This window comes from Chamaea fasciata, unplaced genomic scaffold (assembly GCF_029207755.1).
Source record: "Chamaea fasciata isolate MVZ Bird 193981 ecotype frontalis unplaced genomic scaffold, bChaFas1.0.hap1 SCAF_7, whole genome shotgun sequence".
Taxonomy (NCBI): domain Eukaryota; kingdom Metazoa; phylum Chordata; class Aves; order Passeriformes; family Sylviidae; genus Chamaea; species Chamaea fasciata.
The window spans coordinates 61,397,764-61,421,844 of NW_027094092.1; positions in this window are offsets into that span (position 1 = coordinate 61,397,764).

Here is a 24,081-nt window from a genome sequence, read left to right on the forward strand (position 1 = left end):
GAAGGAAAATTGAGAAAGTAAAAGGAAGAAAAATGGAGGAAAAAGGAGGGAAAAAGGAGCAAAGAGGAAAGAAAAGGAAAGAAATGGAATAAAAGGGAGAATAAAGGAAGGAGAGGAGAAAAAAGGAGGAAAAAAGCATAGAGGAGGAAAAAAGGAAGGAAAATGAATAAAAAAGAGAAGTAAAGGGAGGGAAAAGGAGGAAAATGGAGGAAAATGAGTAAAAAGGTGAAAAAGGAGGGAAAAAAAAGGAAGGCAAATGGAGAAAAAAGGGGAAGAAAGGTGAAAAAAGGGGGGGAAAGGAGTAAAAGGGAAAATAAAGGAAGGAAAGAGTAGAAAAAAGGAGGAAAAATGATCAAAGAAGAGAAAAAAAGGAAGGAAAAGGAGTAAAAGGAGACTAAAGGAAGGAAAAGGAGAAAAAAGGGGAGAAAGGGGCTGCTTTGCCACCACATAATTTAAATTATTTGTTCCAACCCCACTGCGCTCTCACACCTGGATTTGTGAGTTTAAAGCTCAGGTTCAAGCCCTGAGTGAGAATTCCCAGCTGCTTCCCGAGCACCAGGAGCTGGGAATTCGGAGGGAATAAAAACCTGGATGAGCAGTGGGCAGCGCTGGAGCTCGGGCAGTAAATCTGAAGGTTTGTACGGAGAAATGAGATTTACCGGTGACAACAGCGAGGATTTTTTACAAATGGGAAAATGTTTCCTCCCAGTTCGTGGTGATGCCGCTCTGGAATTCTCAGGGATATCAGGAGAACAAATCCTCCGGGCTTTTCACAGCTCGTTTTTGGGGGATTCATCCCAAATCACCGAATTGCGGCTCAAGGCTGCTTTTCCATCGTGCTGCCCCTTACTCCGACCCCGGATTCCTCAGAAATCCCTCCCCTGGACATCCCTGCCTGCGGGATCTGGAGGTTTGCACTCCTTGGAAAAGGAAATTCCTTCACCCACCTGCTCCAGTCGCTTCCTCATTCAACTTCCCGGGAAGATACTTGGCTTTGGGTTGCAAATTGCTCCTCCTGATCCCGCCAATCCCGGCCTCATTCCCAGCCCTGGGAGAGAATTCCGGGAGTTGCACCAGGGACTCACAGCCCGCAGCAAAATCAAAGGGTTTTCCCAGGGAAACCTCCTGGAAACAGCCAGACTCTGCGGCTGGGATTTGGAAGAGCTGCTGGGATAATTCCCGTTCTCCATGAAGTGTCCGGATCACCATGGAATGAGCTGGAGTTCCCTTGGAGGGGACGGGATCCAGCTCCAGGGGGTCACAGGGGCCAGGGGAGCTAGAAAAGGGCAGGAATTCTACAGGGGGCTCTGTGGGAGCAGTGAGGCAGGAACTGATGGGAAACAGGGAGCAGGGAATGTTGGAGCGAGGCACTGGGAATGCTCTCATGGATTTATCACGGAATCATGGAATGCTTTGGGTTGGAAGGGACCTTAAAGCTCATCTTGTCTCACTGTCTCAGGCTACTCAAAGTCCAGCCTGGCCTTGGACACTTCCAGGGATCCAGAGGCAGCCACAGCTGCTCTGGGAATTCCATCCCAACCAGGAATTCCTTCCCAATATCCCACCAATCCCCCCTTTTCCAATTTGAAGCCATTCCCTGTGTCCTGTCCCTCCATCCCTTGTCCCCAGTCCCTCTCCAGCTCTCCTGGAGCCCCTTCAGGCCCTGCCAGGGGCTCTGAGCTCTCCCTGGAGCCTTCTCCTCTCCAGGTGAACATTCCCAGCTCTTCCAGCCTGGCTCCAGGCCTTGGAGCATCTCCATGATTTTGCCCCCTTCCCTCCCCTCATTCCCTCCCCGGAGTTATCCCAGTTATTTTTTGCCCAGGCTCAGGCTGAGGTTTAATCAGAGCCTTCCACTCGGGCTCTCCAAACCCCTGGAGGTTTCCCCAGCCCCATGCATGGATTTTCCATGGATTTCCTTCATTTCCCCTCAATCTGCAGCTTTCAGTCCTGTTGTCCAGTCCTGGATCCACAGTCAGTAGCTGCCTGGATCTGGGAGGATTTTCCTTCCAGCCTCGCCCCGGAGCCTGCAGGGACTTCAGGTGCCCTGGGCTGGCTCTGCCTGGGGGGAAAAGGAGAAAGGGTAAGAGAAGAAGAAAACAAGAAAAAAATAAGAATAAAACGGGGGAAGAAGGAGGGAAAAGGAAAAAAAGAAAAAAAAAAAAGGGAAAAAAATGGGAAAAAAACCTTCAGTAAACCAAAATAAATCCAAATATTTGTGCAGAGGAGGAGCGAGGGATACTTCCCGACCACATTGGCTGGGAAAAAAAATTCCCAGGCCTTGGGGAAGCTCAGGGAAGGAGAATGGGGTGGCCTGGAACGTTGGGAATGTGGAGCTGCCTCCAGCCCAGGTGCCAGCAGGGCTGATCCAAGGACAGAGGAGTCCCTTGGATCTGATCCCATCCAATTCCCACCTAAAACCCCCAACCCTGGGGCAGCAAAACTCCTTGTGGGAATAACATTCCCATTTTCCTCTCCTGGGCGTAGCTCAAGGAAGCTCCAGAGGAAGTTTTATCCCAGCTTTTGTCTGCGTTTGATCCCATCCCACACGGACACTGCGTGCCTGTAAAATCCTGCCGCATCCCAAAGCTTTTCCAGTTGCAAACCCATTTGTTCTCCTCGTTTTTTTTGGCTCCTGGAGAGGTTTGATGCAGCGTTCCCAGCTTGTTTCCACTTGGATGGCTGAGCCAGCCTGCAGAGCCATCCCTAATTCTGCTTATTTCTCTATTTTTGTCCAAAATCCATATTTATCCTGTCAGCAGCTCTCTGTGCTCACCCTGGCAGTCTGTCCGGAGTTTGCCCACGGGAAGGAAGGGAACAGCTGAGTCTTTTCCTGGGGAAAAAAAAAAAAAATCATCCCACTAAACCAACTTGGAATCAGATAAATGGGATTTTGTGCTCCTGCTTCCTTAATGCACTGCTCCCCATTTATTCCAGCCCTAAAGGAAACCTCCTCCTTCATTCCAAGCCTCTGGAATGGAGCAGCAGGAGAAATGGAGAGGAAAGGCTGGGAAGGCAAACCAGGATTGTGCTGGAGGCTCCCAAGCATTTTGCTTTAAATGGAACATCTGTGCCTGGTGTTATCATGGGGTTCCAGCTTTCTTTTTCCAGTAGAAAAGAGAGGATGGAGTGGTTGAACTGATTTCTGAGTATAAAGAGTCAGGAGCCACCAGCAGGGTCAATCCTGTTCCCTCTGGAATGCAGCTCTGCTCCAAGATCCACTTCTCGGAATGGTACAACTCTCCCCTAAATTATTTTGGAACAGGGAAGTTCCCCAGTTTGCACAAATCCCCTTCTGGACTCTGCAGACTCCTCCCAGACCTCCTGGCAATTCCCAAAATAACTTTGACTTCCACATCTCCTTCCCATGGTGACATCCTCGAAGCCTCAGGGCAGGTGACAGGCTGGGAATGGGATGGGAGTGGGGAAACAGGGAATGGTTCAGTGTCTTGGTTTGGTGTCTGCCAGGGAAAGCCGGAGCTTCCCTTGGAATGGAGAATGTAAACCCTCTCCCTCTGAATTATTATCATTTTGAAATTTAGGAGCTTTCAGGAAAAGATTTGGGAATAGGAATAACAGTTCTTTACTAGGAAAATTAAAATAAATAGTTATTTTGGTCAGGGTGTTGGTGTCAGCCCAACCCAGTCCTCCTGCAGTGACAGATGTGGTTCTGCTGGAGCAGAGATGATCCTGGAGAAGGCTCCAGTGGTGCTGGGATGGGTCCGCTCTCCCTCTGGGAATCCAGTGCACACAGGCTGTGCTGCTGTTCTGAATGCCAGCTTTGATCCAGGCGGGAATGCTGGGCTCCTCCCCCTGGGTGGAGCCTCTCCCCGTGGGATGATGGGATTGTATCAGCCCTGCAGTGAGCCTGGATGGCCCATGGACAGCAGATATCCCCTGGAGGGAGGATGGGTCCTGGAAGGGACAAAGAACACGGCCCCGCCTGGTTTAACAGCTGGTGACGGAACACGCACTGCTGGGGACATCCAGCACCGAGACCCGAGATGCTTTGAGAGGACCTTCAAAATCATCTCATTCCATGTGCACCTCCTGAGGGAGCCCTGGGGAGAGTGGGAATGGAAATCCAGTCGTGTAGTGGGATATTAAAGCATAAAATACAGACTGATTCCCTCATTTTCCATCTGTATGATCCCTGGATTCACCAGCATTTCGCTCAAAAAAATCCCTTGTGATGTGACTCTAATCCAGAGGCTTGGAGAAAGAAGTAGGAGAAAAAGGAGGAAAATGAGAAAAAAAGAGGAAAAGGAGAAAAGAAGGGGAATATTTTTAAGCTTTATGGTTCCTGCGGAATGAAGTTTCCAAAGGAAGAGGGAGCAGAGCAAGGAAAGGCCCAGGGCTCACCTGCTGATCTTTTGCTTTAATTTATTTGCACTCGTCTATGGGCAAACTTCCCGTTAAGTCTGGGACAACTCCTACTGGAATTGCGCTGACTTTGGATTCAGGAAAAATTCGGTGCCCTCTGACCTCCAGACTTTGGGCTATTTCCTTACTCCTGCCTCAGTTTCCCAGATGGAAAATAGGGATCAGAGTGTTTCAGAACGAGCTCCGTTGGGCTGGGATGAAGCAAATTTTCTCCTTGGAGCTGCTCTGGGGCTGTACTGAGATTTGTTCTGGGAACAGGGTTGAGAATTCCAGGATGTTTTGGTGTCACTGAGCTTGCACAGGACCTCGTCCCTGCTCCTCATCCCAACAGGAAGGGACACGAGGAACTGGGTGGGGAAAGCTGATCCCAAGGGATATCCCAGAGCCCAGGTGTGAAAAATGAGATTTACTTTTTTTGGTAAAATTTTAAAAAGTTTAATAAAAAGATAACAGGAGACAGAAAAAAAGCAAAAGCTTAAAAAAATAAAAAGATGTCTGGGCGCTTGGCATTCACTAAGAGCACGCTTACGATTTTGGGAACACTTTTAAAATACTTTTTTATTGCACTAGCTTGTTGTATATTCATAGACTATTATGCATTATTCAAACAATTTTTTGAGTTTAGATTTTTTTTTTTTGCTTGGTTTTAACTTTTGATTTGTTAATTTAACTTCTTTGACTCTTTTTTTTTTTTTTGGTTTCATCTTGTTGCTTTTACACTTTTTGATAATGGAGAGGTAATGCATTTTTTTGGGGGGTGGGGTTCTGGTTTTTGTTATTGTTTTCTTTATTTTGGTAGGATAATCTACGAATGTGAGGAATTAATTACTTTTACTATTTTCCGAGTTAGTTATATGAATAAAACCATTTTAGCATTACATAGCTTTCATTTTAATATTATGCTGCGGTTTAAGGTATATATTTATTATCCTGCTATTTCTGAGTTTGTTAGCGGCAAAAATAAAAACTGTATTTATACTGCAAAGTTGTTTTAACATTATACATAGAGCATTCATTTTAGTATTTGCAAAACGCCAACTTCATATTATATATATAATTATATTATGATAATTATAATATATATAATTTTATATATTATTATATTATATATTATAATAATTGTGATATATAATTATATCTATTATTATATTATATATAATAATAAAATAATTATTATCTATTATATTTATAACACCAGGGCATCGTGCTCAGCACAGGGATGAGGAAAAAGGGAGGATTTGGGAAGAGTTTGGAATGGTTTTTGTCTTCCCACTTGTCACTTGTGCCACTCTGGGGACGGCTGAGCTCCTGCCTGCCCTGGGAAAAGGGGAATGAAATCCTTGTCAGGCTTTTCCTTTCCCTGTTAAAACCTCTTTACTTCAACCCACGATTTTGGTCACTTTTCTCCTGCCAAATCCCGCCAGGAAGGAGTCAGGAGTGGCTGGATGGGGCTGAGCTTCCACCTGGGATTCAAGCACAGCCCAGGGGATACAGGAGATGAGGATTTCCGACTTTAAATCAGAGGAACACCGCCAGATTTTGCTTTTCCTGCCGTAATTGCGTGAATTTTCGCGATGGTTTCGTGTTTCCTGCGTAAACCTCAGTTCCCCGCTATTGTTCATTTCTTGCACCAACCCAAGAGCTCGTTAGCGCAGCGTTGACATCTCTGTTATTAATTACAGCAGCAATAACTAATTGTTTTCTTTAGACCTGCTCCTGGAACCCTGGAGGTTGGAAATTTCAGGCTTCCTGTGCTAAAAGGTGCTGACCCCCAGGCAGGCACCACATTGGACTTGAGGCCTTGGAAGAGGCTTCCGAAATTGAGCGACGGCACTGGGGTTTGCGGGAGTGGAGTTTGAATAGAACTGTGTGATCTCCCGGGGTGAAAGACTTGGATTTAAGGTTTTAGTGTATAGCAATACATGTGGGGCAAAATGGAGGATTTTGGGCGTTGTCTAAGTCCTTCTTCTTCACCTCCTTCTCCGTGGGTTTGGGTGGTTTTCTGTAATTGGGTGAAAAAGGTCCCCACTGCTGGCCTTGGGTGGTCATTATTGAGTCAGAAATATCAATAACACAGGTGTCACCTCGTTGTTGGGTAATTATCACTTAAAAAAAACCTTGGAAAGAGTTTGAAGCTCTCCATTTTACCTCGTTTCTCTAATTTGCTAGTTAGAGCTCAGGGCTCGCGAGTCTGTAAATAGATGAGAAATAATAAAAGTCCAAGTCCGAACAGGAACTTTGTCTCCCGTTTATTAATCCCGATCCTGGCAGGAGAAAAGAAATGAGAACTGTGTTGCACTCGTGCTGATGATTCCTCTCGGTTGCGTTGTGCAACGAATGAAAAACTGGATTTTCAAGCCCTACTTTTTCCAGGGAACACCAGCCTCACGTGGAATATTCCCAGTGAATATTCCTGGGAGCAGGGCTGAGCTGGCAGTTCCTGCTGGAAGCAGGTTGGTTTTTTTTTCTTTTCTCTTTAAATTCCGGTGCCTCGGGGCATCATCAGGAGCTCTCACTTCAGCTTTGTTATTCGAACTCTTCAGGGACTCCGGGCATGATGGAAAAGTCAAAATGATGTAGCCAGGCCCCGGGAGCAGAACGAAAATGAGCCTTGAAAAACCGCTGGCCCGCAGGAAATGTTCTGCCGACCCCGAGCTGTGCTCCGAGCATTTCATCTCCCTAAAAATTGGGGTCCGGGTTTCTTATCCCAATCGGGATGGAAGCTTCCAGGGGAATTGTCGGACTTTTCTGCCCCGCAGGAGATGGAATTTCAGCCCCGTGGTTTTGTCAGCTGCAGCCGCAGCTCAATTTTGAGTAATTTCTTCCTATTTTGGCTTTCCCCTCTCTGCAAATGATTGCGATGGGAATTCGGGATAATGACAGGAACATCATCCCGGTGCTTTGATCCCAGACAGAGCCAGAGCTCTGGATTGTGATCGTGCGCTTAATTGCACCCGAGGGGGAAAATTCCCTGGCAGGTGGGAACATTCTGGGAATATCAGAGCCCTGGGAGGGGTGGGAAGAAGCCGTTTAATCTGTGGACTCCATCTGATGAGGTGTTGGGATGGATTTTTTTGCCTCTCCGGAAAACTGAATTTATTTCTGCTTTCTGCAAATCAATTTTTCTCTCCTGCATTGGCTCCCCTTCCAGAATTTTTCCGTGAATCCCTTCTTTTCCCAGCCCTTGCCCAAAGGAATCCATCCCACAGGCAAGATTTCTCCCTGTGTTGTCCTTCATTTATTCTTACCCTGAGCCTCATCTCTCCCTGCCCAAATCAGGAAAATGGGAAAGTTGTGACAGGAAAAAAAAAGGAAGGAAGCGCCAGAGCTTCCTGTATTTGGGATTTGTTCCAAATTCCCTGCCCAAATCAGGAAAATAGGAAAGCTGTGGCAGGGGAAAAAAGGAAGGAAGCACCAGAGCTTCCTGCATTTGAGATTTATCCCAAATTCCCTGCCCAAATCAGGACAACGCGAAAGTTGTGACATGGAAAAAAGGAGGAAGTGTCAGAGCTTCCTGTATTTGGGATTTATCCCAAATTCCCTGCCCAAATTAGGAAAATGGGAAAGTTGTGACCGGGGAAAAACGGAAGGAAGCACCAGAGCTTCCTGCATTTGGGATTTGTCCCAAATCAGCAGCCCTAATCAAGGATCTGGCTCTCCATGTGGAAGGAGCATCCCCTTGGTTTCAGCCTCCGCAGTTATTTTAACGGGGACCGGCACAAATGAAACAGGAATTTCCAGCAGGAATTTGCAGCCTATTGATTCTGTCAGCGGGGTTTTCCCGCCCCTCCCCAAGTCATCTTTAAAGCTTTTCCTTTTATTAAACAAAACGCTGCCAGTTAAGTCAAGCCTTTGTTTTCCTGGGCTCAGGAGGACGAGATCTTAACATAAATTAATCATGACTTAATTGACTGAGCTAATTCCGGTTCTCTCCAGCCCAGTGCACAGCAATATTCCTGTCTTCCCAAATCCTGGAGCTGAAGGATGAATGGGACATTGCCTGAACAGCATCAACTTTTTTTTTCTATCTTTAACACAACGTTTTGACTGGGGACAAAAGTTTTAATTTCCTTGGGATTAAACCCAGGGAACATTTTCACAGCTGGCAGCTGGAGGGAACACCCCTTTTTGGAAGGAATATTAGAGCTGACTCCAATTTCTCCCTCTTATCCTGTTTTATTTATTTTTTTTTTTCCTCCACGCTGCCTGGACTAAATGATTAATTTGGTTTTGCTGTTTCAAAGGCAAACCAGGCATTAATTTAATTTACAACAGGATTTTCTCAGCCCAAACAGGAGAAGGTGAAATGGGAGGAATGGCTGGTGTTGGGATGGATCCTGGATGCCAGGAATTCTCCTCTGTCGGGATCCAGTAAGTCCAGGACATGGATTTTGTGTTTAACTCTGCAGGGAGTCTGGAGACAAATCCACCACTTGTGTCCCAGAGATTGGAGCAGTGAATTTGGGAAAATTTGGGAATTTCAGGTGGTTCTGGCTGCGGTGAGGCAGCAGCTCCAAAGAAAACATCCTGGGAATTTCCATTTGCCTTTTTATTGGGAACAGCTCCAGAAATCCGGTCAGACTCAGCTTCTGCTCAGGAGCTTGTGGCTCCCTCATCCCTGGAAGTGTCCAAGGCCAGGTTGGACAGGGCTTGGAGCAACCTGGGATAGTGGAAAGGATCCTGATCTTTCCCTGTTCCTTAATCAAATAAATCCCTGTCAGGAAGAAGTTGTTGTTGTGTTATTTTTCCCCCCCCCCCCCCCATTCCCTACTTTTTCCATACTTTATTCCTGCCGTTTTCCTTAGTTTTGCCCCCTTGGCATCATCCACAACCACTTCTCTCCCTTGGAGAGTTTGGAGAATTCTCCTGCGTTATCCCAGCGTGACTCCCGTCCCTCCATGGGATGAGCTCTGCCTCTTTTCTTTTGGATGAGCTTTTCCTGCAGAGCTGGAAGTTGCATTTTCTGCTTTCTCCGGGCATTCTCCCATTTCCCAACTTTTTGGGGGCTTCCCCACAGCCCCTGGGGCAGCACTGGGTTCATTTTTGAGTGCTTTGCAAGAGCTTTTGAGGGTTGGAGAAAGGAATTCTTTATTTTTTTCCAGGCTGGATGGGGCTTGCAGCAAGCTGGGAGAGTGGGAGATGTCTCAGGGAGAGAAGAAGAATCCCAGTGGATGGGCTTTAAGGTTCCTTCCAACCCAAACCATTCCCTGATTCCTGGATTTGATGATTTTTAAGTGATTTTGACGATTTTTAAGACACTTCCTAAGGAGCTGCTGCCAGAGACGTTTTGAGTCTCCAGTCCTGGGTAATTTGGGGCGGTTGAAGAAGAGATTTTTGGGTTTATGTTGAGATTTCACCACTGAGGGAGAATTTCCAGGCCTGGGAAACACAGCTGGGAATTCCATGGACACCATCCCACTTGTGTCCTGCCAGGGACCATGGACAACCCTCGGGAAAGATCCAGGATCCTCCTTTAAAGACATTTTCCCTATGGAGAATTTTTTTTTTTGAGCCTAGAAATCAGAGAATTGGTTAAACCCTGAACGTCAGGAGCTGTATCCAGCGTCTCCAGCATTTTCCTGGGATCACTGGGAAGAGGCAGCGTCGTCCTTCTGTTTTGCCACTGGGATCTGCTTTTCCAGGTGTTTTACCCTGCTCTGCGTCTCTCAGCTGCTTCTCTGCGGGAGGTTTAAATCAATTTAAGTGGCACTGGAAGGGACAGAAGTGTCCCCACGGGGTGGTGGCCGTGACACTCGAAGGTGTCCCTGGTCTCTGCCACCTCCATGGAGTCACTTCAGCTCCACCTCTTGTGCCTCCAACCTGTGCCAAATAATCTTGGGTTAGTTCTCCTCGCTGTTTAATCCCTGTTTTCCCTTTTTTTTCCCCTCCACCGGAAAGTTGGGAGAGTGTCCCACCTCTAATATGTAATATTACCTCTAATATATAATCATTACCTCTAATAAATAAGCCCAGGATCAGAGCCTGAAGGATTTTCCTCCCGAAGCTCCTCCATCTTTTCACCCCGACATTTACCGGCTCCCATTTCAGAAGTCACTGGAGCTGCTTAAACCAGACTAAAATCCTTAGGAAGGGATTAATTCCCGGAATGTTCTTGGAGCAGGGGAGACTCGCCCCTTTTATCCTAACACGGATCTCCGTGGGGCTGCTCAGGCCTCGTGGGGGTCAGGAATGGGGACACAGATCCATTAGCGTCCGCTTTCGGTTGGATTCCCTAAGATTTTGGTGAAGAAATTAGGAATGGATGAATCCCAGTTTGGATTTTAAGTGGACATGGGAATTCCTCTATTTCCAGCAAAGTTGTGGCTCTGAGCCTGAAGCACTGGATTATTTGCAGGAGCTGGAGAGACAGAGAAGGGGATGCTTTAAACTGGGAAAAGGAGGGTGAGATGGGATACTGGGAAGGAATTCCTGGCTGGGAGAGTGGGGAAACCCTGGAAAAGGATTCCCAGATTTGCTGTGGCTGCCCCTGGATCCCTGGAAGTGTCCAAGGCCAGACCCTGGGATGGTGGGAGGTGTGGCTGCCCATGGAAGGGTTGGAATGGGATGGGATTTAATCTCCTTCCAACCCAAACCATTCCATGATCCCATGAATTCCATATTTATATATCTGTATATATATCTATATTGATATCTATATCTACATATAGGGATTATATTGGGATTTATTCTCCTTCCAACCCAAACCATTCCACGATTCCATGAATTCCATATATATATATATATATATATATATATATATATATATATATATATATATATATATATGTATATAGGGATTTAATCTCCTTCCAACCCAAACTATTCCACAATTCCACAGATTCCATAGATCTATATCTATATTATATCTATCTATATATCTTTATCTCTATTGGGATTTAATCTCCTTTCAAACCAAATCATTCCACAATTCCACAGATTCCCTATTTTATATATATATGTAGGGATTTAATCTCCTTCCAACCCAAGCCCTTCCATGATTCCATGAATTCCATATTTATATACATATATATATCTATATAGGGATTTAATCTCCTTCCAACTCAATTCGTTCCAGGATTCCATGATTTTGGTTTCAAAGCTCATCCAGGCTCTGGACAGAGCAGAGTCAGGGTGTGCGTGTGCTTTGCACTCAGGAGGTAATTTCATTATTAAATGAAATAAATCCACGTCACCTTTATCACCCCTCATCCCTGGAAACTCTCATCGAGGGGAAAAAAAAAAAATATCCCTCAGTGTACAAAACCTCTCTGTGGCACTTCCAGAGATGCACAAAATCATTTAATACATTAAAAGACAAAAAAAAAAAAAAAATCCTGTTAATGTCCCCAAAGCCTGGCTGCTCTTCGAACTGAATTTGATGAAAAAAACCAACTCCCAGCAAATGGAAAAGGTCCGTGGGAAATATCTGTGGTGCTCTCCAGAATGGCAGTGCCACCCCGAGGTGGAATTCCTGATGGGCTCGGGTCGTTAATTGCTGCTGGAGGTTACGCCACGCAATGGGCGAGGTGATAAAATTACGGCTCAGGGAGGAAAAAAAAAACCAATCTGAATTTACAGAAGCAAAGCACCTTTCAAATCTCCCCGGTGAGAACTGTCAGCATCAAGCCACGGGAAAAAAAACCTGAAATTGGATTGTAATGGAATAAAGGAGATCGGGTTTTAATTGAATGTTGGGGTTGTTGTCTTGACTGGGAACGTCGCGGCTCTTTAATTATGTTTTGTTTAAGAGGAGAACAAATAAAACACATTTATTCCCCGCCAGTGGAAGAGGAGCTCGTATTTCTCAGCAACCCCCACCACACCTCGAGCCAATCTGTTAAAATAACATGCTTAAAGCACATTTTTAATTAAAAGTTCTGCTTTTTTTTTTTTTTTTTTAAATAATATATCAAGGAATCCTGTGAATCCTCACCGCCTGCTGTGTTTTAGCCGAGGGCAGGTACACAAATTGCGGGGAGAAAAAGCTGATTTTGGGGTCCCTTTTTGCACAAAGCTTTATTTTCTTCTGGAAATTTCCTCCCTGGCAGGTTCCATCCCAGAGTTATCCAACCCCAGGCTCTCCGTGCGTGTCCAAACCTCCCAAGTTCAGCCACCTGACCCTAAAAACGGGAAAAAAAAATTCCTTGAATTTTCCATATTGACCCTGCTTTGTGGACAATGACACATCCCTCAAAATTCCTTGTTTTTTTCCCAGCTTTGCTGCTCCATCTCCTTTCCCTCTGCCTTGCTGGCCTGATCCGAATTCCAGGATGAGATTCCAGAGCTGTCCTCAGCTGGAATAAAGGAATAAACCTCGATTTAGTTTATCATTAAACAGGAATAAACCTCCCTATCAAGTTTATTTAGTAAATTCCGATGGAATTTTCACGCCAGCTTTTCTTAAACCCCCAAATCCTCTGAAATCCTTGAAAATTTTTATTTTTCAGGCCCTGTTGAGGAAAATATTCAGTGTTGGGCTTGCTTTGATCCCCGTTGAAAAGCTGGGAATGGGAACACCAGAGGTAAACTGGGAATGATCTCCCATCTCCTTTTCGGTTTTTCTCTTTGCAAAGATGATGTTTCTGTTTTTTTTTCTCTTTTTTTTTTTTTCTTTTTGCTCCTTTTTTTCCTTATCCTGCTTGCTCCAGGCTGGATTTTGGCACCAGAACAAAAGGAAGGTGTTAAAAACTTCCCTTATCCCTGTCAGGGAGAGAGCAGGGAAATGACAAAGGCAATAATTCCTCCTTTCCATCACATTTTCTGCTTTTTCCCTCCCTTTTTTTTTTTTTTTTTTTTTTTTTTCCTCCCCACTGGAAATCTTAAAAGGGGAATTAAGGAGAGCAGGTCCTTGCTTTTTTCCCCTTTTCTCTTGCTCACGGATTTCCCTGGAAATTCTGGATTTCTCTTTTGATTCAGGAGATTCCATGATTCCAAGCCTTTGGGCTCTCAAAGAAACCAAGGACAATCATCCAGGATATTCCAGGTTCTCCAAAGGCTGAGGAGCCCGTGGATATTCTGGGTTCTCCAAGGGGCGAGGAGCCCATGGATATTCCAGGTTCTCCAAAGGCTGAGCAGCCCATGGATATTCCAGGTTCTCCAAAGGCTGAGGAGCCCATGGATATTCCAGGTTCTCCAAGGGGCGAGGAGCCCATGGATATTCCAGGTTCTCCAAAGGCTGAGGAGCCCATTCCTGCTCCTGGAGAGAAACTCCAGCTCTGACTCCGAGTTTAGGAAACTCCTCTGGAAATCAGGACATCCCGAACTGCTGAGGCTGTTGGTTCTGTTTGAGCTTTGGTGTTTATCCTGAGGGTGGGATGCCTTGGAATTCTTGGCTGTTCATTAAACGGGACAATTTTGCATTTTAATTCCATAATAATCGTAATTACGCCGCTCGTAAGGACCAAGCTTTGCCACATCCAATGGATTCAGAGCCCACACGAGAATATTTTATCGCTGATGCCATAAAGATTTTCCTACAAGAACTATATTTTTATATCCGGCAAACAGCTTTAGGAATTACCAGACAAAATGCCGTAAAAATACTCCTTAAATTAAAGATTGCCCTGGCTCGGTTCCCCCCTTCCCCTCAAACATTCCAGCAATAAACCCACGCTGGTGTTGACAAGGTTTCCATCCCATAAACCACTCATTTTTCATTGTTCCGCCGGTCTCAGAACGCGGAGTTGTGCTTGTCTGTAACTCACGGCATTTTAAACAAAAGGCTTGACGTTTATGGGAGTGCTGATAGGAAGCAAGCGCAGAGAAGGGTTTATAAACAAATTAACGATGTTTCTGCAGGGAAAATTAATTGGGAATAAAAATGGGATCTAACACTGACGGGTGCTTGGAACCTGTGGTGCATTTTTTAAAAGGAAAATTAATTTAGGGCTCGATCAGCGCTGAAAAGAAAAAATTATTCGGGCACCAAAGTAACCACTGGCATTTTCCTCTTCTTCCCTTAATTCTGGCTGAATTTTTTCCCAAATAATTTTGCGCCCCCTGGATCTGCCATGGATTGTTCCAAAAGGCAGGACGTCTGGAAAATAAAGTTTATTGCTGTTATTTATTTTTTTTTTTTACTGTGACAACGAAGTGACCTGAAATTGTTTAAACCGTTTTGAACCGAAGCAGAGGAATTGTGGATCTCTGCAGGACAGCAGGTCTTGACCTCCTCATCTGGGAGCAGATAAATCCAAATAAAACTCGAAATCCCAATGGGAAAGATCACTTTGATTGAAGATGGAATAAAAATGTAAAATGATAATGAAGATGTTGATCCATTCTTGGAATGCAAATATCCAGGGAAAAAGTTTAAGCCAAGGGAGCTGGGGACAAGTCACGCAAGAAGCAAAATCAAACACAGACATTCCCGAAGCCATTTTTTTTACTTGGATTGTTTTCTTTTTTCATTTTTTTTTTTTGGAAATAAAGTTGCCCAGAGAAGCTGTGGCTGCCCCTGGATCCCTGGAAATATCCAAGGCCAGGTTGGGTGAGGCTTGGAGCAACCTGGGATAGTGGAAAGTGTCCCCAACCATGGGATGAGTTTGAACTCCCTCCCAACCCAAACCACTCCACAATTCCATGATTTTACCCCTCAAAACCAGCTCTGTTTCCCTCCCTTCATCCCAAATGTGTTTTGCAGCGGAATTAGAGCCGTTAAAAACCCGGAGCTTTTACTCTGAACACTAAAAAAATTCCAGCTGAAGTGGCAAAAAAATCTGTCTCGCCTCCGATAAAAGCCACTTTTGAGGACGTGGTGAATGGAAACGGCGTCACTCAAGCTTAGCTGGCGAACAATATCTGCCAGTTTATCCAACGGTTGGGGAAATTAATCCGTGAAATGTACGGGATTTCTATATTTACATGCAGGATGTTCAAAGGGAAAGTCCCGTTCAGCTGCCCACGCTCGGCTTTGCTGAGCCCCGTCATGAATAAAGATCGTTTCAGCTGAGCCTCCAAAAATAAACCTGGAAAACGCTGGGGAAAAAAATGTTCAGGTGTTTGGGAAATAAATAGGAGAATTTGGTGGTTTTTGTGGAGGTGAAGCTGAGTTTAAAGGGCAAAAATGCCTCAGCCCAGCTCCTCCTGGGAAGTTTTTCCCTGGAATTTCTCCTGGAGCATTCCCAGGTAAGGCATCCTACATAATCCAAGATGTATTTTTCCAAAACATTCTGTGGGAAGAGTTGATTTCTTTTCCTTCTGTCCCCTCTTCCCCTTCCTTGGCCATAAGAAAAAACTGTTCCTGTTCTGCCTTTTCCCTCCAAAGCCGAGCTTGGAAAATCAACAGATATCCTGGAACATGGGGAGAACTTTTCCAGGTGGGAAACAGGATCCACTAATTACCCTTGCCTGGTGCAAGGCAGGAAATCCATTTCCCAAATGGATTTCCAAATTTTCTCAACTGGATCCCAGGACCTTCCTGGATCCCAGCTTGGATGGAATTATTCCTTCAATCCCACCTGGCAAAGGCGATGTTAACGCCGGAATGAGGAAATCAACGGGGACTGCTGGAAAAACGAGGGAGAGAATCGAGGTGAAACGAAATCAAATCTTCCAGGCAGCTGCGCATCAAATCAGGAGCAGCTCCTCACTCAACAGGCAGGAAACTGGGATGTGATTCCCGCATTCCAAAGGGAATCGGATAAAACTCACCCTCTGTCGTGTTTTAACTCTCTGATTTCTTGGCCACTGGATTATTCCTTGATCCAAGCAATCCTTTGGGAAGTCAGGAGCCTCGGGGTGTGGGGAGCAGGGAGAAATTTGGCAAATCCAGGCTGGGTTTAGGGTGAAGCAGGATTGGGCTTTAATTTTGTGGTAGCAGGAAACCATTCCAAGGAACCTTTTTTATCCCTAAAATCTCCATTCCCTGGATATCCCAGCCAAGGGATCCCTAGAAATGCTGTATTTTTCCTTAAGTCTCCAATTCCTGGACTGTGGGACAACATTCCCTGCATTCTGGGGCTGCTTTTTCTCGGAATTTTGGCGGTTTTGGTCCAACTGTTGATTTTTGGAGCCCACCCAAGCAGTCAAACAGCTGCTGATGTGCAGCCAACGCTGATCTCCAAGCCCTGATCCCAATTCCCTGGATTTTTCCAACTGCTGGAGTCAGCCTGCGGGATTTTAGGGATGCAAATTCCAGCAGGGATGGGCTTTTCCCCGCTCTCCTGAAAGAATTGTGCAGCTGAGGGTGGGATGGTGCTGGAAAATTTCCAGAAGGAAAATGTGCCCGTCCTTCCTGCTCGTGAGGGATGGCTGGAATGATCCAGGAATAATATCCCTGGATTTTTTGCTTTGAGCACATCATTAATGAATTATAAAATTTATGTAATGAATAATATAGAACTTATGAATTTAAATTATATTAATTTATATAATGAATTATATTAATTTATATTAATTATATTAATCTGGTTTGGGTGGTTTTTTTAGGGGTTAAGACAATGATTATGTTCCGAAATCTGGCAAAAAACCCACAACGATCCAAATTCTCAACAAATTTTGAGTTCCGTGCCGGGAACTAATCCAATCTTTTGGGAAACTTCAGGATGCAGTGCTGGTGTTAGAAATAATGCTCAAGAGGCGAAGCTTTCCTTGGGATTTAGAGCTTCCAATAAATCCACCTGGCTCTGGAGACAGGAACACTTCCCACATTTTCCTGTTTGCTTTCCTGGTGAAATCCCATTCCTTAGAGACAGATTTGACGGAAAAGTCAGGAATGGATTTTCCACTGGACTTCCTCAGCTCCGAGGGAAAGCAAAGAGAAAATGGAATGGGAATTTCTGCCTCCTGCTTTCTTTACGATGTTTTTGGTGTTTACAGTGCTGGATGGCTGGAATTACACTCAGGAATTGATTGGGATTTGATCTGGATTCGTTGGGCAACAAAAATCAGTTTTAGTAGAATTGGAGAATTCCTGGAATGGTTTGGGTGGGGAAGGACCTTCGATCCCATCCCATTCCACCCATTCCATGGGCAGGGACACCTCCCACTGTCCCAGGCTGCTCCAAGCCCAATGTCCAACCTGGCCTGGGACACTGCCAGGGATCCAGGGGCAGCCACAGCAAATCTGGGAATTCCATCCCAGCCAGGAATTCCTAATTCCCAATATCCCACCCAAATCTCCCCTTTTCCAGCCTAAAGCCATTCCCTGTGTCCTGTCCCTCCATCCCTTGTCCCCAGTCCCTCTCCAGCTCTCCTGGAGCCCCTTCAGGCCCTGCCAGGGGCTCTGAGCTCTCCCTGGAGCCTTCTCCTCTCCAGGTGAACATATCTGGGATTGTGCCCATTAAAAATCTGCCTCCAGTAGGAATTTTTTTGGAAATTTCTGCCAGTGAGGGTTTGGGAAAAAACCTCCAGCTCCAACTTCTCTCCTTTCTCCCGTGGTTCCACTGTCCCATCTTACAACACGCTCAGGGGTCCACAAAACTGTTATAATTCTGATGACTGGAGGCCAAATGTGGAAAAGAACAGCTTCGGAATTAAAATTACGGGAGAAATTGGATCCCAGACTGGAATCTTCATCTTTATTCAAGATATTGGAACGAGCTGCTCCCGGAGACCTCGGAATTCAATCAGCAAATCAAGGAACAATAAAAGCCTAAAAACACAGCGAGAAAGGGGCTTGATGAGAGTGATCAGGGCTCAGCTCAGATCCAGACAAACCTCCCTGGGAGCTCATTTTTCCCAGATTTTCAGCCATTAATCCAATGGAAAAGTTTCTTTTTGCCAGCCTTTCCTTGCTGCTGGCACAGGGAATGAACACAGCCTCCCTCTGTATTTTGCGTTTGTTTTTTCCCCTTTTATTCCTTTATTTTTTTTTTTTTTCCTCCCTTGGTGTGATCCTGAAGTTCTGAAGTTCTCCAGCCAGAGCAGCAGGTCTGGAATTTAATTTCTTTCTCATGGAACTGCCTGTAATTGCTCCTAGAAAATACAGTTATTCCTGGCTGAGATTCCCAGCTAACGAGAGCAAGGAACAATTCCAAACCAATTCCATTTTTTTTTTTGTTTGGCTTTGTGAGGAGCAGGGCAGGAGCTCGATGGGGATTTCTCTAAGGGGTTTGCTGGGGTTAAATCCGGAGAAAATCAGAATTGTTTATTTTGAAAATAATAATTTGATTGGTTTTTTTTTTTAATTTTAAGTCCGAGCACCAGGGCTGGGGGGCAGCGCTCAGACATTTGCAGCAGCTGCTGCAGCCCAGAGGTTCAAACATTGCCGGGAAATGAGATTTGTGGGATTTTTTTATTTCTCCTGTTAGGAATTTCTGTGTATTTCAGCGGTGGGATCATCACCAGAGAGGCCTCTGGCAGGATTTTAGTGGCAAAAAAGCTGAATTTTCACAGGAGAGGGAAGATCCTGGCTGGATACAGGGGTCGTGAATTGGCTGCTCCTGTAGGAGGTGTTGAAAGCTTTTTATTTTCCAGCTAAGATTTTCCTAAATCCAAGAATTCCGGGTAATTAGCTCATGGAATATTCAAAGTACCATCTGAATGATTTCAAATTCAGTGATTTCTTCATGGTGCTGTGTCCAGGAGGAAATCCTGGCTCATCCTGAAATCCTGAGGGCTGGAGCTGTAATTAATGAGGGGGGGGGTTAATGAATGGGATTAATGAATGATTTAATTAATAATTGCTAATTACTAATGAATTATGCAGAGGGATTGCAGCTCCCACTGCAGGGGATGCATGGGCAGCCCCTCCTCTCCCAGCACAGCACAGATTTTGGGAATCTGGATTTATTTTTCCCGGGAAAATCGGTGTTTCCACTTAGGGATGAAGGATTTTGGGTGCCGAACAAGGGATTTTTGGGACACTGGAAACTGGAATTCAATGGTTCCTTCCAGCCTGTCCTATCCTGGAATTTTGGGAATTTCTGGTTGTTCTGGAATTGTTGCTTCTTCCAGGCACCAGAAGTGAGAACAGAAAACGGGAAGAATTAAACTCCTTAATTATTATTTCCTGGAAAAGCTCCCAAAGAAACTCGTCCCATGCATTTCCTGCCCTGCTTATGGACTGGAGCTGTCTCCCAGTCTCCACACTCCAAAATTCCTTCTCCCTAAAAATTCCCATTGGCTGCTTTTATGTTGGTGCCCATTGAAATTCAGAGAACCTGCCCAAATCCCGGGATTTCCAGGGAAAATTGGTGGCATCCAAACCCTGATGGGGCCACTCATTCTATGATTTCTATGCTGCTGGAGAAAGGAAATGGAAGAAATCCACCTGGATACTCCTAAATCCCACTTTTTTGTCCTATTTATAAAACTTCTATGGCACAGAAGGACAATATTCCAACATAAAGAAAGGAATTATCCCCTGAAACATGGGAATCCTCTGCAGGAATTGTTGGCCTGGTGTGTGGGCACAGCTCTGGGGTCTCCTCTTGGGAATTAACTCAGGAATAAAAAACCTTGAGCTCGTCACGCCTTCAAATCTGTTGCTGCCGGTGCCCATTTAGGACCTGAATGGGAAAAATGGGAATTTTGCCTTTTTTTTTGTGGTGTTGGAGGCCTGGTGGGAGGAGAAAATCCTTTATTTTCAGGCTTTGAGGTCAAGGTGACAGCTGGTGTGACAAATTTGGCCTTGATTTCAACCAACAAACGCCTAGAATTGTGCCAAATTCCGTTTTTTTAGCATTAAAATATTAATTTAAGTGGGAAAAAATTGTCCTACACTCTCTAAGTATCCATGACTGTTTTGTGGGATAATATGGGAGAATCCTACCGGCATTTTTGGTTTTTTTTTTTAAAGTTAAAAATTCGCTCCTTGTTTTCTAGGAAGGGATTTAAGAGCCTTTAGATCTTCTGGAATAAATAAGTCCAGCCTGACCCTCTTAATTCTTGCAATAATTGCAAAGAGATTTGAAATCCTTCATGGATTTTCAGTTTTCCCAGGGCTGCATCAACACGACGGAATTTCGAAGCCATTTTAATTTCTTTAATTATTATCTTTATTCACGGTTTCATTCTTATCTTAGTTCAGGAGGTTTCTTCAGAACAATAAGGAGCCGAGGAGGAATTTGGGGCGAAAAGGAAATGTTGTGTTCCCTTTTTCCTGAGGGAACAAAGCTTGGAACTTCTGGATCTTTCTTTTGCTTTTCCTAAATTCTGCAGTTTTTAACACATGGGCCTGTTTTATTAAAATATCAAGAAACGGAAAATTCTGCTGCTTTTTCTCATTATTTTTTCAACTGAGGGTGATTGGTGCCACCATGAAAGTGGGATTTGTAATGCCGGAATGTTTATTATTCAGCAGGAAATCTGGATCTGGGAATCTAGGGAAAAATATGGATTAATTAGCAGGAAAACCAAGAAAACAATAACCAGTAGAGGGTGGGATATTAGTTAAAGAGAATGATGTAATTTAGAACCAATAAACTTCCAACTTTTTTGGTAGAAATGTGTAAATAAGTGAAAAAAGTTTTGCATTGATCACATACAAACCCTGGCCAGCAATAAACTCACAACTTCCTAAATAAAAACCTTTAAAGGGTTGGATTTATCCTGAGGAATTTGGAGGATTTGGGAAAAATCCAAAATTAAGAAGCTCAAGATGAGCCTGTGGTGGGAAATGTGGGGAAATTCCAGCTCCCACAGCTGCTGAAAATGAGGAATTCTTGGGACAGGGAATGGGTGATGGGGATGAATCCTTTGACTCCCGGATTTGGGATCCCCAAATGGATAAAGAACAGGAATACAGTGCTGGGAGGTCATTCCCAGAGTTTGGAGAACTGGATTTTTTAAAAGTGGCTTTTTTTTTTTTTGTTGGAGAAGACCTTGGGAAGAGGAGGGAGTTGTGGTTCACCGTGATAAAAATGAAAAATATTTGCTCCAAGTGGAGCCCAAAAATATTGAGGAGCTTGGGAACGGAGGGAATTGGGAATTTTATTGGATGTAAAGCCCAACCTGTTAAATTGGACTGTGGAGCTCTGGATTTTCACCTTCGGAATGTTCCTGTTTTTATCCGGGGTTGTGCCCGGACATGATCCGAGAGAGATCAAAGACACCCTTTGGATGCTTCCAAATCAGTCCTGGTGGTTGCTGCATATACAGAAATCCACTTTTTTTGAGGGGGGAGAAAAATGCAGCAAAAAGGGTAAAACTCTTGGAGGTTGAATGGATTTTTAAAAGATTCCAAGGTGGAGGCACACAGGAAACGCATCCAATGGACCTGAAAGGGTTTTGGAGGCTAAAAGTTGATTTTTTGGATTTCTTTTCTAGTGAGGAAAAGGGGAAAGACATTAAACCCCTGAACTTGTCCGGCTTCAGACAGGAAGGCATTGTTAAATTCCATGAACACTTCCCAGAAATCCCAAAATGCTTCCAGAATTTCAGTCTGGTGAAAGCCAAGCCAATTTTGTAATTCAAAATCAAACTGGGTGTGGTGGGATTGTGCTGCCACGGAAAATCCAACTTAAATTTCTGTGTCGCCCTCGAATCGTGGAGCTTAAAAAATTCCTTTAGGATGGAAAATTGTTTCAATATTTGGTGTTAATTAAAAGATTTAGAGGGAACTGATAAATTACTGGGCTCAGGGAGCTGCCATCCACTCAAACCCTCAAATATTTCCTCATTAAATAGATTATTCTTCATTTAGGTTGGGGACGTGGGGCAGTGGTGGCCTTGACAGTGCTGGGGAATGGTTGGAGCTTTTCCAACCCTGATTCCAGGATTCAGCCCGGAAAAGCATTAGGAAGCAATGAGGAAATTTGGATTTAAGCGGAACGTGGGCCTGGCGGGGGTTTTAACCAATGGCAGAATTAAAATACAAAATGGCGGAGCCGTTCCCCAATAACCAACCCGGCACTCCAGGATTCCTTTTCCACCTTTTTCCTGGAATGAGGACGGCCCAGCAACCCGACACCTGAGGGGGTGCTGCTGCAATCAGGGAATAAATGGCATTTTAATCATCTCCCTAATCAAAACTCCATTATACTCTGAGTTAACGAGCTGCTCCAATTAATCCCGGGCATTTTGCAACAATCCCCGTGTTTTATTAATTAATTAAGCACCAATACCCATCAGCAGGAGCTGCAGAAATGCTCAGAACTTGGTAAAAGGAGGATTTAGGCAGGGCTGGAATTGGACGTCGAATAAAAAAACATCCCAGGATTGCTTGGGAAGACGAAAATGTTGGGATTCTTGACTCGTGTGAGGTTGAGCTTAAAATTAATACTGAGCGTAGACTTTAGGCTGAGCTCTGAGTTTACTTAAGCTGCGAATATTGATGGGAACGCCTCGGGATGTTTGCATAGCTGGAGGTGGGTGTTAGAGCTGGGAAACACAAAATTTTCTGAGTTTATATCCCTAAAATATTAAAGGAAAGGAGCTCTCAAATCTGCTGGAATTCTACATTTTGCAGGAATAATCAAGGCTTATTTTGGGGAAAATCCCGTATTTCAGCAAGGTCTGGAGTTGTTATTCCAAGATATTCTTATTTAAAATTGATTTTTTTGGGGGGGTGATTTCAGTTTTATGGTTTTGGTTTGGATGCCGCAATCGGGAACTTGTGGGTGAATCCAGGTTTTTGTGTGGGTGCAGGAAGGCAGCTTGGCATTTGGGGGAATAAATCGGGATAATACAGAATTCCAGAATGGATTGAATGGGAAAGAGCTTACATCTCATCCCATTCCAGCCCTGCCATGGGCAAGGACACCTCCAATTATCCCAGATTCCTTTGGCTCACTCCCCAAAATTTAGCACTTGGCTTTCCAGAGGATTTTTGCTCCTTGCTCACCCCCAAACTCCCAGCACAGAAATCCACTCCCAGTCTTTCTGGATTTTCCAGGATTGACACTTTAGTCGTTCAGGACAATTCCTACAAATTTTTGGGACTTTCCAGCTGATACAAATCCAAGTCCATCAATTCCAACTTCATCCAAATAAAACCCCAACCCTGAATACCCAAACCTTGACAGGCAGAGTTTGAATTTAAATATAAAACCTCAAAGCTGAACAGAAACTCCTTTTTTCTGCCTTTTTTAATCTGCTTTTGGTCTCAGCTGCTGAAAAAGAAACGGAGCCGTTTGTCTGCTCCAAAAAAAATGAAGCTTTCGACACCGGAATTCAGCGAATTTTTGGGCTGGAGCTTTATTTGGAAGAGATGTCTAAATGTAGGCTGGGATTAGCAGCCTAAGTCTGAGTGAAAGGCAGGTTTTATTCCAAGTTTTTATTTTTCTTTCCTGGTTGACATAAACCTCTCCCGAAAATCCCTTTTCAGCCTCGGAGCTCTGCATGGGAAATTTTCAGGCCCTCTCCGGTTCACATCAAAGAAATTTGGGGATTTGATTTTTTCATCCCAGGAACCGCCTGCGGTTAATTTGGGTGCTAATCCCAACAAATCCAAATGCCTGATTTTTTTTTTTTTCCTTCCGGAATTCATTTTTTTCCATCCAAATAATAAACTTTTCACTTGGAGCCTCTTCCTCACCTTCAGGAAAATCTATGTTTTGGAATTCCACAAGGACAGGATTGATGTATTTGGGAATTCTGCAGCTTTTCCAGTTGGTTTAAAACCACAGAATTCCACCTTCAATGTTTTCCAGGCAGGAGAAATCCCAGAAGAGAATCGGGTATCATCACTTTTCTATTTCTGGGGGCATGAAATGAAAGTATCCCTTGGAAAAATCCTAAATTGAGTTAATTTCAACTTCGATTTTTAAACTGAGTTAAATATCAACTTTAAAAGTGATTTTTAAATTTTTTACGAAG